At 41.6% G+C, this 17528-nt stretch overlaps 1 protein-coding gene and 1 pseudogene across 6 annotated transcripts in view; both read right to left on the bottom strand.

The window, feature by feature from the left end:
* SHANK2 (SH3 and multiple ankyrin repeat domains 2) overlaps nt 1-17528 on the bottom strand; it is a 474104-nt gene that overhangs the window by 181931 nt on the left and 274645 nt on the right. The gene's annotated exons all lie outside the window — the stretch shown is intronic.
* Nucleotides 7829-8007, bottom strand: LOC142661323 (U2 spliceosomal RNA; annotated as a pseudogene).

Below are 17528 nucleotides of genomic sequence, written 5' to 3' on the forward strand. Positions count from 1 at the left end.
CTCTTGCCGGTGTTCTCTGTATGTTTTCTACAAGGGTCTATCCTCACGTTGCAATTTCATGAAAATCATGGCAAAAAACCTGATGTGACTACAATGTGTGAACACAATGCAAGTAGAGAGAAAAATGCCGCACTCACCCGGTCTGACGTAGAAAATTCTTTAATGCTAGTAAAAAATGTGTGGGGAGATGATGAAGACAGTCGGGCAACAGCCGTTTCGTGTACTACGCTTTCTCAAGCCCTCTCCTAAGACTACAACGTGTGAAAAGGCCCCAGATTTTTTGTGACATACAGACCGTCAACGTTTGGGTATATTTTCTTATTGGTACTTTTATCTTTCACATCTAGTATTACCGCGTCCTCCCTGACGTGTTATTGAGTCATTTGTGAATAAATAATAATAATGATCTTTATATAGAGCCAACATATTCCACAGCACTTTACAATTCAGTATGAATTGATTTCTGAAATACCGCAATAACAAAATGCTATCCTCACTAAAGTCACAGGCCAAAATGAGGTAAAGGGCAAGGAGTGATCACCGTGTTATTGCCACCAGAAAAGTGGTGGAGTTTAGATGATGCAGCAGGAGAACAAGCAGATGGGCAGCATGTAGTACCACATTTCCCCAGCAGAGTGGCTGCTGATCGTCGGGTGTTCTAACTGCCAGACCCACAGATGGCGCAACCATTTTAATATAGACCTTATATTTTACATATTAAAACATCCAGTGGTTCAGCACATTTGGTAACCGGGAACCTTACCTTGCCCAGAAAGTCCATGCTCCATCTATGAATTTGCTTTGCTAGCAGTTCTGTACTAGGACCCAGTTATATTGTGCGTTGATTCTAAATGTTGTGTGCATGTCTGGTCCACTACAAACTCCACTCACCAAATATTCCAGGACTCTGGTAGAATTTCTTTTGAGAATCCCTCCAGGTTCAGAGATGTCCAATAGTCTGGCATTATGTTGTATTGTAGATATCGGTCTGCTGGAATATTGCTGTACTGCTGCCAGTTCTGTTGGAGACATTACTAGTGGGATCCACCAGATACATTGTAAGACTTTATTGACCCCAAGATTGACTGCCTAGTTCCTGTTCACCTTTCTATATAACGTACTCACTGATATGCCCAGATTTGTATATGAATACAGCCATTGTTTAATGATAAAATGGTTATATCTATGTACTGGGAATTCAGACTATTGAATGTACATTCAAGGGTGCCTGTAACCATAGCAGCCCCATACGAAGTTACATCGATCGTCATTTGTGATACAAACATAGAGCGAAATATTCTGGCAGCTCTACAAAATCCATGGAAGCTGCTCCGCTAGTCCAAATATCTAAATCTAAAAAATATGTTGCTTCTGGAAAAAATAAGAACTAATATCATAGGCGATGTCAGGCGGTTTTCCGGGGACGGGCCCTCCATACATTCACATAGCAATGTTCATAGGAAGCAGCTGTGGCACGTCTTACATTACACACTTTACCATCTGATCATTGGTACTATTGTAGTCAATGATTCATGTTTCCCAGTCTCCCCATAATAGGTCAAATACATTATAATATACACCCCTCCCCCAACATGACCCAACCATTGTACATGATAATAACAGTCTAAGTGTATATAAAGAGTAATAGAATTGTATGAGGGTATGTGCGCACACAAACTCAAAAACGTCTGAAAATACGGAACAGTTTTCAAGGGAAAACAGCTCCTGATTTTCAGACGTTTTTTAAGGCACTCGCATTTTTCCCAGCATTTTTTATGCCCGTTTTTAGATCCGATTTTCTATAGATTCTATGAAAAATGGCTCCAAAAACGGCTGAAGAAGTGACATGCACTTATTTTTTGCGGCTGTTTTTTTAAAACGGCCATGTAAAAAAATGGCCTGTCGGAATAGAACAGCATTTTCCCATTGAAATCAATGGGCAGATGTTTTGAGGCATTCTGCTTCTGATTTTTCGGCCGTTTTTCGGCCATTTACGGCTCAAAAAAACGGCCGAAAATAAGCCGTGTGAACATACCCTCATAGTCATGTCCAGTGGTCTGGTCATGTTGGGAGTTGTGGTGTTCTACATATAGAGAGAATAATTGAATTGTATTATGGACATGTCCAGTGATCGGGTCATGTTGGGGGTTGTAGTGTTCTATGCATAGAGTATAATAGAATTGTATTGTGATCATGTCCAGTGATCGGGTCATGTTGAGGTTTGTAGTGTTCTATGTATAGAGTATAATAGAATTGTATTGTGATCATGTCCAATGGTTGGATTATGTTGAGGGTTGTAGTGTTCTATGTATAGAGTATAATAGAATAGTATTGTGATCATGTCCAATGGTCGGATTATGTTGAGGGTTGTAGTGTTCTATGTATAGAGTATAATAGAATTGTATTGTGATCATGTCCAATGGTCGGATTATGTTGAGGTTTGTAGTGTTCTATGTATAGAGTATAATAGAATTGTATTGTGACCATGTCCAGTGTTCGGGTCATGTTGGGGGTTGTAGTGTTCTATGTATAGAGTATAATAGAATTGTATTGTGATCATGTCCAATGGTCGGATTATGTTGAGGGTTGTAGTGTTCTATGTATACAGTATAATAGAATTGTATTGTGATCATGTCCAGTGTTCGAGTCATGTTGGGGGTTGTAGTGTTCTAGGTAGAGAGTATAATAGAATTGTATTATTATCATGTCCAGTGGTTGGGTCACGTTGGGGGTTGTAGTGTTCTAAGCCTGTATTGAGTATAATATTCTGATGATATCACCGGTTTCAGATATGGGCGGTTGCCAGTATTCGATTCTCCTCTTTTTATAAAGAAGAATTTACACTTCTCTATCCTGTACCGCAGAGATGTTCTGGGATGTCTTTCTTCACATTTAATTAACATGCAACAAATCAATTACATTTTGATGGTCTATATGTCAGTGCTAATTAATTGCCTGTGTGTGAAAGAAGACCTAAAAGTGTCAGGGCAAAAAGCCCCTTGTTAAGCATCCCGCATCTCTACACAAGTGTGCACACCACAATGATGTACTAAAAAGCAATGGCAGACTGTATTCTTCTGATCCCAGGTGAAGTTTTAAACAGTCTTCTTATGATTACAGGTCCCTATGAGCCCCCTCCCCCATACTGTACATTGGATTATAGAAGTAGTGTCTGTAACAATGGAGCACACATTGTATAATAACTTAATTACAGCTTTCAAGACTTCCTTTTCAGAATATTGTCTCTGACCTTGACTCTTGCTTCTCATTACATGGACCAACTTAATTAATTCCCCCCCAGGTAAAATAACTGATGAAAAGTGCTTTTCAATGTACAGTCTGCAATTAATTTGTGCGGTATTAAGGAAAAATCATTATCAATTACGATAGAGAATAAGATCTCATTCAGAAACTCGGGTCGCCTCTCCTTTGTGAGAATTATACAAATAAGAAACCAGCAAAAAGAAGCAGCGCAGAGAGTTAATGCTAATAGATACAAGCGTTACATAGAGAACATGCAGCTCCCAGCGGTCAGGTAAAAACGAACGGACTATAATAAATAGACCAATAGTGTAAAGGGGTATTCCAATATTAACGTGCTGGTTTGCCTGACATATGCAAAGTCAATCTTATTAAAAAGGTTCTCTGCTTTGGATAATCCCTTTTGGTTAAAAGGTTTCTCCTATAATAAGTTGATTACAGGGTATTCTGCTGTTGGAGCCCACAAGAGCCTGACAGCAAGTGTTCAGTTTCCCTGCAGTGCGCCCACAGGTGAAATGAAGCATTACACAATTAAATTTAAATAAATGGACGGTCCATGTAATGGGTAAACGTACTGGGTCCTCCGGAGCAAAAGACGCTCTTTGCAGCCACTTTCCACTCTGGCTAATAGATAAGAGTCTTGAAAGAGGGACCCCTGTATTAAAGTCTGTGATATAGACTAAAGTGGACAATACCTTTCAGATTTAGGCCCTGAATGTTGATCTGAGGAACTGCAGTAAATTCCCACGTCCATACAAACGGTCAACACGAAATATACATTGATTACTATATTAGGTATTGTGTCCAAAGAATAAAATTTATTTTGCCAGGATGGATAAATTACTGTAGACTTTAATAGCCAGTTAGAATAATCCAAGAGTTAAACTAACTTTTTAGTGGCCCAGCAATAAACAATGCTAGAACTTTAATATGAAACCAGTACAAAATATCTAGGTGCATTATCTATTCTGCATCCATTGTATCCTCCCTGCATACTAGGCCCTCGATAACTAATCTGAAGGACGGAATTTTTTTTATATGTAGTTTCAAGTTCCTCTAAAAAAAATGGAAAAACGCGATAATATCTTATGCGTTAGACCAGTGGACCTAAAATGGTGTCTCTCCAGTTGTTGCAGAACTACAACTTCTAGCATGGCTGGAAGGGTAAGTTGAGAGTTGGAGTTAAAGCTATAGGTTGGGGACCACTTTAGAGACCATTTCACAGTTTAATCAACCTTCGGTCCCATGCACACGACCGTAGATTTCATTAGTAATTACGGACCCATTCATATCTATAGCTGACGTACACCTTCCCATATATTTACAGGAAGGTGTCCATGCCGTAGAACCCTTCCGTAAAAAATAAGACATGTCCCATTTTTTTATTTTACGGACCGTGCGCCCATACTTTATAATGGGAGCACGTCCCGCAAATGCGGACGGCCATCCGCAGGCTGTGATTACGGGCACGGTCATGTACATGGGGCCTTAGACTAGAGATATACACTGACATTTGTAGGGCAACATTGTAAACACGGTAAACAGAGAGACGTGCTGCCGACATGATAATAATGTATGGATATGTGTAATCGGAGTAATGACCGCTCGTCCCCATCCATAGGCTCCATGTGAGAGGAGCAAACGAGCGCCGATCAACGAGCTGTCTCGTTAATCGGCGCTCGCTGCACGGGCCAAAATCGGCCGATAATAGGGGCTTTAGCCTTCTCCACTTTCTCGAATTTGGGTATGTGCACACACACTAATTACGTCCGTAATTGACGGACGTATTTCGGCCGCAAGTCCCGGACCGAACACAGTGCAGGGAGCCGGGCTCCTAGCATCATACTTATGTACGATGCTAGGAGTCCCTGCCTCTCCGTGGAACTACTGTCCCGTACTGAAAACATGTTTTCAGTACGTGACAGTTGTCCTGCAGCGATGCAGGGACTCCTAGCGTCGTACATAAGTATGATGCTAGGAGCCCGGCTCCCTGCACTGTGTTCGGTCCACTACTTGCGGCCGAAATACGTCCGTCAATTACGGACGTAATTAGTGTGTGTGCACATACCCTAACTGTTAGCAGAGAACAATAGATTACAACAGAGGTGAGTTTCTGCCAATTTTTATAGCCTAATATCCCTACAAATCAAGAATACTCCACTAGTGCTGTATCATACACACTATTCTCTGCAATGTTATAGTATACACCGCTGTACTGTGCTATGTAGCTGTATTCTGCTTCCGTTCTTGGTAACATGGGTTAGTGATCTCCAAGGATGCAGCAATTCGAGGACAGCACAGAAGTTACAATTGCTTTACGTTTATCCACATCTATCTAATTATAGATCTTCCTCTAAGCTGTACGTGTTGATTGGCGCTGATCTCAGTCATAATCCGGCAAATTAAAGGGGACACATCACTTCTCATCAGTGATTAAAACTCTCACAGTCATGGACACACACCGTCTAAATCCCTTCGGTACAATGATACAGCTAAAACAAAACCGCTACATGCCAATACTTCAAAGGATTCCACTCACCCAATCTAAACACGCGATAAGAGAACCATGCATGCGACGGTTACTGTTTTTGCGGATCCTAGAGGCATCCGTGTGCGGTCCTTTTTTGCGGACCCATACAATAGGACTGGTGAGATGGACGGCAAACACAGACAAGAATAAGACATGTTCTATAATTTTTCAGAACGGACATACGGATCCACAAAGTGGATAAGCTCTTGCTTTGGAGGATGGGACACAGCTATGTATTACGTAGTCATCCATATTATTTTAGTTTGCATTGTCGTTGCAGAGAACATGTGCATTCACCAGCCCACCCCCTCCCCCCATTAACAGCCGATCACTAAGGGTTAAATGCGCCATACCCACTGCTGAATTAAGAAAGGAGCTCATGTGCACTCAGTAAAAGAGCGGGACTGCTCAGTTGAGATCTCTCCTCTAATGATCAGATCACAAAGCTGCTAATGCTAGGGGACCACTGGTGTCCCTGCAATACCGTATATAGATGATTATCATTTCAATGGTTACTGCGTACTGCTACATAACATTGAGGTAGCACATGGAGCTCTTGAGAAATGAAGCCCAGCACCTATTCATTTTATTTCTATGGGCTGTGTAAAGCTTTTCTGGAATCCCCCCTATCCACAATCACAGCAAATTTTGGAAAACATTCTAGGTTAAAATTGCCACAATACAAATGTGGGGCACTTAGCCCTACTTTCTTGTGACGGAGGAGTATGATGACAAGAGCCAGAAGGACACTCCAACATCTCCTATGTCAATGCATTTGATGTATTCAGGCTTCCATTCGGCGACTAAAATCTTGCAACCGGAGAACCTTGGAAAAAAAAAGTGAGCCCAGGAGTGGAGACATGCAACAAATCCAGTGTGTTCAATGATTGCTCAGCGTCAGGCGCTCCATCCAGTGCCAACATTCAAAATAGAGTTCTTGGTTTATTGTTAAATAGGACTTATATACAAAATGTATTCACAGAGGAGCCACAGAGAATAAACAATGACACTCCACTTCTCGTTCAATCCATTTTTAGAGATGCACTTACAGATTTGAGAGCAGGGACTGGAGAGATGAAATGCTCACAGTGTATGGAAAATATTATTCTTCAATATGTAAGTTACAGAAAAACCAACGGTGGACAACGGCGCTTCCACCTCCTAGATAAAAACGTAATTTTTGCAGTATTGACAAGGGGGATGAATAAGACATATATAGTGCATGTGACAACACACTATTAAGCTCCACCCCATTCAGGAACACCCACTGTGGGGCACATTTACATTTGAGGTCCGATTCGTGGGACAATCCTAAAAAAACTGCAAGGTTGGGATATATGTTGTAGGCCCATGTTTCGTGCTTTCTATCACCGAAAGTGCAAAAAAAGTTGAGAGACGCCACACAAAAAAGTGCACAAAGGACACGGACTATTGCAGCCCTACTCCTTAAGGGGAGAGGCCCCCCATAACCTTGCCCCAGCCCTTCAAGCCATAAGACCCTAAAAGGATCAAGGTCAAATGGCCCCCCTTGCCGAAACTCGGGGAGATTCATCTTCCACCTGGGCTTCCACCCCAGTGTCCACCTAGGAGCCTGCATCAGGTTTGCAACTCCCTTCCTCTTCCTCCTCAGAAGAAGGGAGGCCGGGGTTGCAGTGGAAGTCGGAAACCAGTATGGATGCAAGTCCACCCCCAAGACCTCATGAGGGTCCCAAAAGGGTATCGTGTCCCAGAAATCCAATGTGACAAATGTGACGAACACACAGTGAAAAACATTATTAAATAAGTGAATGTGCGCTGTTATACAGCTTGGACTTTCACGGGATATAAAAAAAAAATCCTCATTGCTCAGCCAGAAGGTCGGGCAAATAAAGGTGTGCACACAAATTCAGTGAATGACAAGGGCGTGCAAATGTGCCATCACTCTGTGGAATCCCACCCCAGTGAGTTCAGGAACCCCAGGATCACCACTGCTTGGGCACTTAACTCGGTCTTTCAAACTACCCGCGGCTTCGATCCGGTGGCTGCCCTGTCATCTAGTAATGGTACCTTTAAACTAAATGCGTACACCAGGGCATACCACCGGGTGGTTCTCTGCCCCGCTCATCAGCATTCTGTCATCCCCCCACAATGGCTGGCGCCCACCGGCAGGGATGATTACTAACCTCTGATAAGAACAGATACTGCACTTGATCTTAGCCAAAAGGAAGAGAAGCGATTGTAGGCCCAGGTATTGCTTTCGCACCAGAGCCCAGGAACTTCAAGCTATGCATGTGACCACATCAATGGGCTATGCCTGCTATTGTAGCATTCAAGTGAATAGGGGAGAGATGCATTACCAGACACAGCCAATGGACAAGAGTGGCGCTGTTTCTGGAAAAGCAGCAGACTTCTTTTCTACTCCCAGACCACCCGTCTGAGGTTCCAGTATAAGACCAGTATAGGTGTCAGATCCACGGTTGGATGTTAATGCTTCCACGTCAGGCAACCTGCAATGCTGAGACAGGTTGGGGGCTGGGGGATTATATGTTAAATATTCTACAAAAAAATACACCAAACAGATTCGTGTGATTTTCAAATTGTGACATTTCTCTAATAGTAGTTGTCTGCAAAGTCAGTGAGGTCTCCTCCACAGCCATGGTAACTATAATTAGGCAGCCAATCCTTCCCGCATTACTACACGACATGAAACATACCGAAATTCCTTTCTCTGCAATTGCTTTCAACATACAAAAGCTGCTTTTTGTGCATTTATCAAGGTAGCTTCATATTTATCTGTTTCTGTAATCCACCAAATAACTCCAGTCTGTCACCAGGACAGAATCTTAACTTACTGCATTTGCAGGATCCCCTAAGGGCTTATTGACACGATGCAGTCAAATTGAGATTTTTGCCCCGATTTGTACAAAACCACATTGTTTTGCGGTGAATATACCCTAATAAAGATACACTGACCCTAAATGACCAGAAGCTGAGAGAGGGAATACATGAAGCATTTGCACAACCCAAAGAAATTTTACAAGCAACCTCGAATGTCTCTATAGGGCATCACATCTGACTGGTTAAGAGAGATCATGGTGAGGGGTTGGGAGTTTACATTGAGGGGGGGGGGGGGTCCGCAAGTCCAGATTCCCTCAGGGGTTGTCCCGATGCATATATACTGCAATATTTACAGTGTCTTCTCACTGTCCGTACCCGCTGCTAGGTAGAATATTTGAGACATGAAAAGGACCAGTAGAACTTGACCGTGGTGAGTGCCGCGCTTTTATTCTACAGCTGTATGGTATCTTGTACTGATCCTGAATTACAGCTTGTAACATACTCCACAGCTGCATTCACAATTTTACAGGTTTCAGAGCTGCAATCTCCCAGCATAGTGGATCAATGTAAGTTTTTTCTAGTGACTTTACACCCCAGGTCCCTGGTAAGAGACTCCATTTGAAGTGTACCTCCGCCTAAAATCAAGAAACATACCGCAAAATAGGAGCCATAAAGGAGGTTGCCATCTTGAAGTATGAATTAAATCCATGTTACCATGTAGGTCTGCTTTGTGCCAGAAATATGCTCATTACAGTTGTCACTACTCTTCCGCTTGTATGGCATTTATAGGGACAGCAGTACTAGCCAGTTTAAGAACGTACCCATATTTGATGAGGCTTACACCATGTACCTAAATATCATGGCCTCAGTCTTCTATTCCCCCTAGCCATTGGATTTATACATGAACGCTTTACCAGCCGCTCGCTAGGCACTTTACTGAATGACCCTTTACTGAACTTGCAGTTATTATTATCTCATTTCTGTTAATTTTTGCAGCTTGTAATCAGATGGATAATTAAACGTATTAATGATCTACTTTATGGAAAGCAGGACTGGAATATGTTTCTTTAATTACATCTTCAAAACGGGATTATTAAAGTGCTTGTTGTGCCTCCCATAAGTACAAGGTGCACAGTGCAAAATGTAAACCTGGCAAATTGAGTTAATTTTGCATGAATCTATTTATAGGTGCCGCAACAAGGATAATTTGCTAATTTTTAGCAATCAAACAAAAAATCGGAAATTTTGTATTTATTTATTTTAAAGAATGCAGCGTATCAAATCGCTAAGAACCGGTGACATCACAGAAGACAGAACACAGTATAAACCAGCTCGATACTATTGACATAAAAAAAACACACACACAATTATGAGGATGGAGGAGTTGATGTCTGCTGATCGGGGTAAATCTGACATCTTTGTTCAAAATTGGTCAGTCTGGTCGGTATTTCGGGGAGGTGCTGATTTGCCTCTCTGGTTGGATGGCCTCTTTTGAACGTTCCTCTCGCCAATTCTGTGTGCTTCCTTCTGTTGTCTTGTGTTTGTGTCATTTTGTGTTGGAATTAACACTTAAAAATGGTCATTCTTGTTTTTGGGACTGGTTTCCCTACATATTGCACTACTTTTGAATATGGATATTGTGCTGTTATTTGCCATTGGATGTTATTATTTCCTCTTTCTTATTTTTTTTCTGATGTTTGGGAGAATACCTCCTACCTTTGATTTTATGTACTTGTACATTTGTATACCTTGAATTTTTTGCACTGCGTGCACAGTTTTGAAATATCGTATAATGTCTTATTTGATCTTTTCTATTCCAATACAAATTGTGGATAAAGAGAAAAAAAAAAAAAAACAACCACACACACAGAGCCTATAAAACTTAACCAAAAAACATCAACATAATGGACAACACAGCTTATGAACCAACCAGAAGCCAAATTACATCAGAGATTAGTGATATCTTCTAGACTACAACCTATAATATGACTAGGAGCCAGTAACATCACATAAAACACAGTCTATACCATGACTAGGAAATGATGACATCACAGAGAACGGCCTAAAAAAAAAGGCAATAAAGAGCACAGTCCATACTATCACTAGGAACCCTTTCGACCATAGATACCGGTGTCTACAAACTATGGCTAGAAGCTAGTGACAGATACCACAGCCTATATTATGACTGGCAAACAGTGACATGAAAGCGCTTACAGCCTAAAAATTTACTAGCAACCATTCCCATCTCTGTCCATAGAAGTATAATCAACTTAGCCCGTTTCTTAAGAAATCTTACTTGGATATTAGCATTTCTTTCTGGGTGTACATATGGCTATAAAACAATGAATTCCACCTTAAAGTGTAGCTAAACATTTAACAAACTTCTGACATGTCAGAAGTTTTGATTGGTGGGGGTCCGAGCACCGAGACCCCCACCAATCGCTAAAACGAAGCAGCTGAAACACTCGTGTGAGCGCTCAGATGCTTCGTGTCTGTTCGGCTTTTTCCGTAGAACAGACTCAATAGAAAGTCTATAAGCCCGTACAAAAGATACATTTATTTCCGGAAAAAGCTAAACAGACGCGGAGCGCTCACGCGAGCGCTTCAGCTGCTTCGTTTTAGGGTCGACCCTCTATCCATGTAGAACATGTATAGGTCTACTTTTCATTTCATCATAGTCCTTGTTGTCATCAATGTACACACAAGACGTATAGTCAATAAGGTCTAATAGGTAATTTGTGAATCATCTCATAAGAAATAGACCCTAGTGGTAAGTGATTGGCTCCAAAGAGCTCCAAATGGGGTTGTTTTCTGCTGGACCTTTAAAACCCATTATTGCGTTAGAGCCTGGACCCACTGGATGATCCTCCGTTTCTCTGGTGGGCCAGTCGGACCCTGCATTCAAGGGTGGTATTGCCCTTTTAATAAAATATATTACAAATAATTAAGTGAGATGTGAATGTGAGCATGTGGTAATTCCAGAGCAGAAATGTAGAAGACTTGACATTACCGACACACACACAGATAATGTATGTTGTGATGAGCAGGGAGGGGTGGGGAACATCTGTAGATTTGGCTGTGAGTACAAGTGGAAACCAACATAAGCCACGTGGGAGGGAATGTGGGTGCACCATATTTTATGCTAATTACCTACTGATCGCTCGTTTTTTTGTTGACTTTGATAAATATTCAACATGTAATAGTGAAACATATTGTTACTGTGCTCACCTCGACCAGGCTGCTCTGTACGTTTATTCAGCAGGATCTCTTTTTACAAATCATCACTGCTTTATCCTGGGAGTCCTATCCAGATATGTGGAATCAGTCTATAAGAAATACCTACAAATGCATAATATGCGCCACCTAGTGTCTGCCAGTCTGGAGTGCCAAAATGAACCACATTAATGAATAAAAGGCCTCATTAACATGAGCGTATCAGATTCACGCGTGTGAATCGGGTCAGTGTGTGTGTTGCGTTATGCGTCAGTGTGCTTTGCGACTGGCATGCGTTATTCACGCACTCGCACTCTGTGTGCAGTTTTCACGCACCCATAGACTTCAATGGGCGCGTAGGTGCGTAAAAACGCACCAATATAGCACATGGTTAGTTTAACGCAGCGGGCTTCCGCTGCGTGAAAACGCACGCATGTGTGAACGGCCCCATTGAAATCAATGGGTCCGTGTGCTGCGCGATGTTTCAACGCAAAGCACACAGATGTGATTCACGCTCGTGTGAATGAGGCCTAAGAAAACCATATAAATAACAATACTGTAATATATTATCAAAATGCATGAAAACTTAGAACAATGCTGAGCATTCACATAGGCAGTTTCCCAGCAGGATACGTCTCTTACATCTGCCTGAATTCTGTCAATGCTAAGCCCTAGGAGTTATCAGTGGGCACCTCAACAGCCTTTGTCAGTACTGCTTTAAGGCTTCGTTCACATCTGCGTCGAGACTCTGTTCATGGGTTCCGTCTGAGCTTTCCGTCAGGAAATCCAAACTGAAACAAACGGAAAGCATGGGTCTATTTATTTCTATGGTGACGGATATGGTGCAAATGGTTTCCGTTTGTCACCGATGTTTAAGGGTTCCATCGTTTTGGCAAAATCAATACCGTAGTCGACTGCGCTATTCATGCCGTCAAAACTATGGAACCCTTAAACGGTGACAAACTATTGAAATCAATGGTGGTGCAAATGGAATCCTACGGTTTCCATTTATTTCAGCTTGGATTCCCTTAATGGGTTTCCCTGAGGGAAAAGTCTGACAGAACCCATGAATAGAGTCCCGACGCAGATGTGAACAAAGCCCAATAGAATACAAGCTGCTAAAAACGGGACCTGTGCTGCTGAAGGAATCTATTTGGAGCTTGTCACAGCATTGCAGGATAGTCTTTAAAAAGGATCCGCCTGTCATGCCTTGTATTCCCCATAAAATAACAATTCTGCAGCATTTTTTCTTAGAAATTTGCATAGTGCCTTTCCTCTTTTATTCCTCCTGGAAGTGTATGAATAAACTTACAAGTGGGCGCTACCATTCCCCTTGGTAATGAGGCATGTTACTACACACTCTCATACTGTTCAATAACGGTTACCAGTGTCAGACTGTGTAGGGACACACCATATTGACAAGGAGAATGGTAACACCCAGTTGTCAATTTATTCACACATTTCCAAAAGGAATAACATTCATTTATCCGTCAATAATCCAGTAAAAGTCTTGCACACAGCACTGGTTATATTCTATAACAATGGAACATAACTGCTCAGAGAAGGGAAATATATTTGCTACTGCACTCCAAAAAGCACAGCAGATGCATTCCACATATTTGCAAACCACACAAACAACCACAATAAAAAGTTCACAACACATTGAAAAAGATCATTACCTGGAACCAAATAATTTGTTGGCTAAACCAATATTCATAAGTTTACAAATTTATTGGAACAAGTGAAAATGGTGAGGAATAAGGTAAGCTGTGCATTGTGCCTGATAAATGTTGATAGTCACTAGTGAATGATAGACTTTCTATTAAAGCGGATTGGTCATTATACCATGCTGTCCTGTATGGAGACAGGTCCGTTGTACAACCCTTTAGTGCACCATGATCTACATGTGCGTTATGGCGCAGGGAAAGGAGTATAACGACCGCGACATCTAAGCCATTAGAGAGAGGGGGCCCTCTGTCATGCCGGGGACCTACTAATAGGAGACCGTTTCAAGTATAATATAGCACCAGCGATCAAACGATCGCAGTAGGTCCCCTAATGGGACTAAAAAAATAATTTAAAAACCCGCCAATACGCCTTTTCACGGCGGCCGTTAAGGGTACTTATTCCAGAGTGCCGCCTTTTCACGGCGCTCTAACATAAGCCCGGCATGGCTGTCTTGTGACGGCTAAAGCGGGTGTCAGGCTGTCTAAAGACAGCCGGACACCTGCACTAACGGGCGGGATCGATTTCAACATCGATCTCACCCGTTTAACCCCTTGGATGCATCCAAGTGGTTTTGGAGGGAGGGTGCTCCCTCTCTCATCCCATCGGCAACCTGCAATTGCAATCGCAGGGTGCCAATGGCTTCTATGGCAGCCGGGGGCCTAACAAAGGCCCCCAGGTCTGCCTGTGGTGGATGCCTGCTAAGCCATGCCTGAGGCATGACCTAGCAGGTGCCTGTCAGTTTTACACTGACCGGGAATAATACACTGCAATACAGAAGTATTGCAGTGTATTATAAAACCGATCAGGAGATCGCATAGTGAAGTCCCCCAGTGGGACTAAAAATAAAGTTAACAAAAAGTTTAATAAAGTTAATAATAAATAAATAAAATCCCAAATAAAAAAACAAAATCAAAAACCCACTTTTTCCCTTATAAAATACTTTAAAGAGGCTCTGTCACCAGATTTTCAAATCCCTATCTCGTATTGCAGCAGATCGGCGCTGCAATGTAGATAACAGTAACGTTTTTCTTTTTCAAAAACGAGCATTTTTGGCCAAGTTATGAGCATTTTTATATTTATGCAATGAGCCTTTCTTATGGACAACTGGGCGTGTATTGTGTGTGTACATCTGGGCGTTTTTACTTGTTTTACTAGCTGGGCGTAGTGAATGGAAGTGTATGATGCTGACGAATCAGCATCATCCACTTCTCTTCGTTACCACCCAGCTTCTGGCAGTTCAGACACACAGCGTGTCCTCGCTCGTCCGACGCGATGAAGTTCCTGTGGGAGGACGTGAGTGACGTGTCAGCGTGATCTCGCGAGGACACGCTGTGTGTCTGTGCACTGCCAGAAGCTGGGTGGTAACGAAGAGAAGTGGATGATGCTGATTCGTCAGCATCATACACTTCCATTCACAACGCCCAGCTAGTAAAACAAGTAAAAACGCCCAGATGTACGCACATAATACACGCCCAATTGGAAATAAGATTAAAAACGCCCAGTTGTCCATAAGAAAGGCTCATTTGCATAAATATAAAAATGCTCATAACTTGGACAAAAATGCTCGTTTTTGAAAAAGAAAAACGTTACTGTTCTCTACATTGCAGCGCCGATCACATGCAATAGGAGATAGGGATTTGAAAATCTGGTGACAGAGCCTCTTTAATATGAAAAACAAAAAAACAACAAAACATTACACATATTTGGTATCGCCGCGTCCATAACGACCCCATCTATAAAGTGATTACGTTATTTAACCCGCACGGTGAACGCCGTAAAAAATCAAATAAAAAACAATGCCAGAATTTTTTTTAGAAAAAGTGATCAAAAAGTCACATGTACTCCAAAATGGTACCAATAAAAACTAGAAGTCGTCCCCCAAAAAACGAGCCCTGATACAGCTGCATCGGCGTAAAAATAAAACAATTATGGCTCTTTAAACATGGGGACACAAAAATAAATAATTTTGAAAAAAAAACTATATTTACTGTGTTAGGCCTTATTTACACGAACGTATTTAACGTCCGTGATACGCGCGTGAAAATCACACACGTTGCATGGACCTATGTAAATCAATGGGGCCGTTCAGACATTCCGTGATTTTCACGCAGCGTGTGTCCGCTGCGTAAAACTCACGACATGTCCTATACTTGAGCATTATTCGCACATCACGCACCCATTGAAGTCAATGGATGCGTGAAAATCGCGCACAGCACACGGAAGCGTGAATCGTGCTACAGTTGTTCAATAAATGAAGGGAAAAAAACCACACCACATTCATTGCAGTTTCTAAGCATCGAAACCGCGTGTCATAAGGATGCCATATGCGTGTAAATGACGCAGCCACGCACCAAACACTGATGCCACACGGAACTGCAAAGCGCAAAACGCTGAGTTTTTTGCGCGCGCAAAACGCACACGTTTGTGTGAATTTCGCCTAAGAGTGGTAAAACATACAAAATCTATATAAATTTGGTATCGCCACAATCGTAATGACCCCCCGAATAAAGATATTATGTTATTTATACCACACAGTAAACGGCGTAAATCTAAGATGCAAAAAAGAGTGGCGACATTTATGGTTTTTTTTTCCCATTACCCCCCCCCCCCCAAAAGTTAATCAATAAATTATATGTACCCCAAAATTGTGCTATTAAAAAATACAACTTGTCCCGCGAAAAACAAGACCTTATACAGCTATGTTGATGCAAAAATAAAAAAAAAGTTATAGCTCTTGGAATGTGACGATGGAAAAACGCAAAGAATAGCTTGGTCATTAAGGTTTAAAATGGGCTGGTCATTAAGGGGTTAATAACGTTTTAAACCGCATTAAAAAAAATATATAAATACAACACAATTTTTCCATTTTACTGTAAAATAACAACAATAAAAAAAAATAACCATAATTGTTATCGCCGAGTATGTAAGAGTCCAAACTATTAGATTATACCTCACAGTTAACGTTATGTAAATATAAGATAAAAACCGCCCGGAATGCTGTTTTTTGGTTAACTCGCTCCCAAACATTTTTTAATAAAACTGAATCAAAAAGTCGCATTTTACACCTTAGCACGGTACCAATAAAAACTACAGCTTGCTCCGCAAAAACGATAAAAATAAAAAAGTTATTGGTGAAACAAAATATTTAGATGTCATTTTTATCGCAGAAAAACAAAAGCCCTAAAAACAATGCGGGAGCTGCGGTTTTATTTCTTCCATTCCACCAGAAAAAAAATATTTTCAAAAGTTTCCCAGTAAATTATATGGTACATTAAAAGGGTCCATTAAAAACAACATCTCGTCCTGCAAAAAAACATCAGGTATGAGTTCTCTGTATTCATGACCGGGGGGGGGGGGCGGCTCTCACCTCCTCCTCCGCACCCCCCCCCCTCACTAGTGACTGAAGGCTAACTATGAGTCCGCTGTATTATTTGCAATGGTCTTTTAGCCGAACACCCCAAATTTTTTGGGTGCCGTTAAGGCTAATAATGCAACGGATAATAATAGTGCTGTCTCTATAATATTCTTCATTACACAGCACCGCATAGTATGACAGATCTGCTTTAACAGGCATCAATCTTTTAGGTAGTAATACACCCAAAGTAGATTGTGAACATGCTCCATCTCTACACTGGCATTCTGCCAACCAAAAGAAAAGGCAAATTTCTCATCAAGAATGAAGTGAATCAAGTAAAGTTTGGGAAGTGAATAAACCCCAGTCTTCATATCCCCAGATGAACATTGAACCAAGAGATGAGTGCACTATTGTGGATGTGAATATTTCAATAAACAATGCTGTACAGACTTGGAAGAACTCTGGCTGTGATTAAATCATGCAAAAAGCAAAAAAATAAAACACACATTGGAAACAACCTTAGTACAATGTGAGAAACCATACACCAATGGGTGCAACTACCAAGGTAGCAGGCATTAAGGTTGTTATGGGGTCCAGTGGCTATGGGGCGGACAACCACAAATT

The sequence above is a fragment of the Rhinoderma darwinii genome, chromosome 9 (genome assembly GCF_050947455.1).
Source record: "Rhinoderma darwinii isolate aRhiDar2 chromosome 9, aRhiDar2.hap1, whole genome shotgun sequence".
NCBI classification, from domain to species: domain Eukaryota; kingdom Metazoa; phylum Chordata; class Amphibia; order Anura; family Rhinodermatidae; genus Rhinoderma; species Rhinoderma darwinii.